Source organism: Hipposideros armiger, unplaced genomic scaffold, assembly GCF_001890085.2.
Source record: "Hipposideros armiger isolate ML-2016 unplaced genomic scaffold, ASM189008v1 scaffold_8, whole genome shotgun sequence".
Taxonomy (NCBI): Eukaryota; Metazoa; Chordata; class Mammalia; order Chiroptera; family Hipposideridae; genus Hipposideros; species Hipposideros armiger.
In genome coordinates, this window is record NW_017731358.1 from 4,975,221 (window position 1) to 4,976,492 (window position 1,272).

General features: G+C 49.2%; 1 protein-coding gene across 18 annotated transcripts in view; it reads right to left on the reverse strand.

The window, feature by feature from the left end:
- KALRN (kalirin RhoGEF kinase) overlaps positions 1-1,272 on the reverse strand; it is a 655,970-nt gene that overhangs the window by 136,705 nt on the left and 517,993 nt on the right. The window lies entirely within an intron of this gene.

The window sequence follows — 1,272 nt, forward strand, 5'->3', positions numbered from 1 at the left end:
GAACTTTTCAGATTGCATTCCTCTGTAAGAAATATATTTTATGTCTTGACCAGTCTACACTATGTATGAATAGCTCCATCACTGAAACGTACATTTCACTCTCATATTCTACTTTGGTTTTTCTTGGGTCTCAATTGCTGGTGCATACCACAAAATTGATTCCACTTTCCACTAATGTACTGTTCGTAGATCGCTGGCCTAGATGACCACAAAAGTTCCTCACTGAGCTTGCATGTCTCAGTGGAGTTGCTCCGCTGTGCCAGTGTCATGTGCACATGGCCTGAGATGCAACTTGCAGTCCTGTTGCAGACTGTTGAGGCAGAACAGAGAGGCTCTGGTTGCAAACAGCCCAGCATGTCACCCAGAAACAAGGCCCACTGCCCCCCAGGGCAAGTTACAGCCAGACCGACTGGCTGGCTTGGGCCTGGAGTGGGGAGGGACGTAAGGATAAAGAGCCAGGCAGTGCGTTTCTACAATTCAAGGACCTCGTTCCTGGAGAGAAGCCTGGAAACACCGCTAGATGGAGGTGTTTGCCTCCTGTAGGCTCCCAGTGCAGCCAGATGAAGGAGGAAGTAGAAGAGAGTCAGTGGGCAACGTCTCTGGTGCTCAAGCTTTAGACCCAGCCCCAGACCATTACGGTTTAAATACAGCATGAATGTCTGGTTCACGTCACCTCAGAGGTTTGCCCTCAAACAGATTTACTACACCAGGTCCCCACCCATGGCAATAAAGGAACTCCCAAGGGGGTGAGGAGAAATTGATGAGCCCACGGTCAGGCAGGGCTGCCCATGAAACAGTCCCTCCTCATCCTCTCCCCAGAGCAACAGGAAAGCCTGAGGATGCCCAGGGGACTCGGAATTCACACTCCGGAGAATACATGGCTGGAACCAGTACTGGAAACTTCTAAGAGTTCCTGCCAGTAGGTAGGGGAGGGGTCAAGGACAGAAGGGCCAACTACCTTTGAGGAACGCTGGCACACTTAAAAGACTTTTACTTGCAATCCTTAAAAGTAATTCATTCATGCGTTGTGCTTTAAGCCTTCTCCTGGCCTGATGAGTCACACCAGCTACTGAACATTACACAGAGTATGCCCCTCACTAACTCATAAAACCCCAATTCACTCACAAACATGAAATTGTCAGTTTCTTAGAAACGTACATGTGTGTGGTTTCTTTCTGACCAGTTCTGGTGTGTGTCAGCTGGTCTCCTGTCCCACAGAGCCCAGAAGCATCCTTTCCTCTTCCTCCTGTTTCCATTTTGAAAGGACCAGTG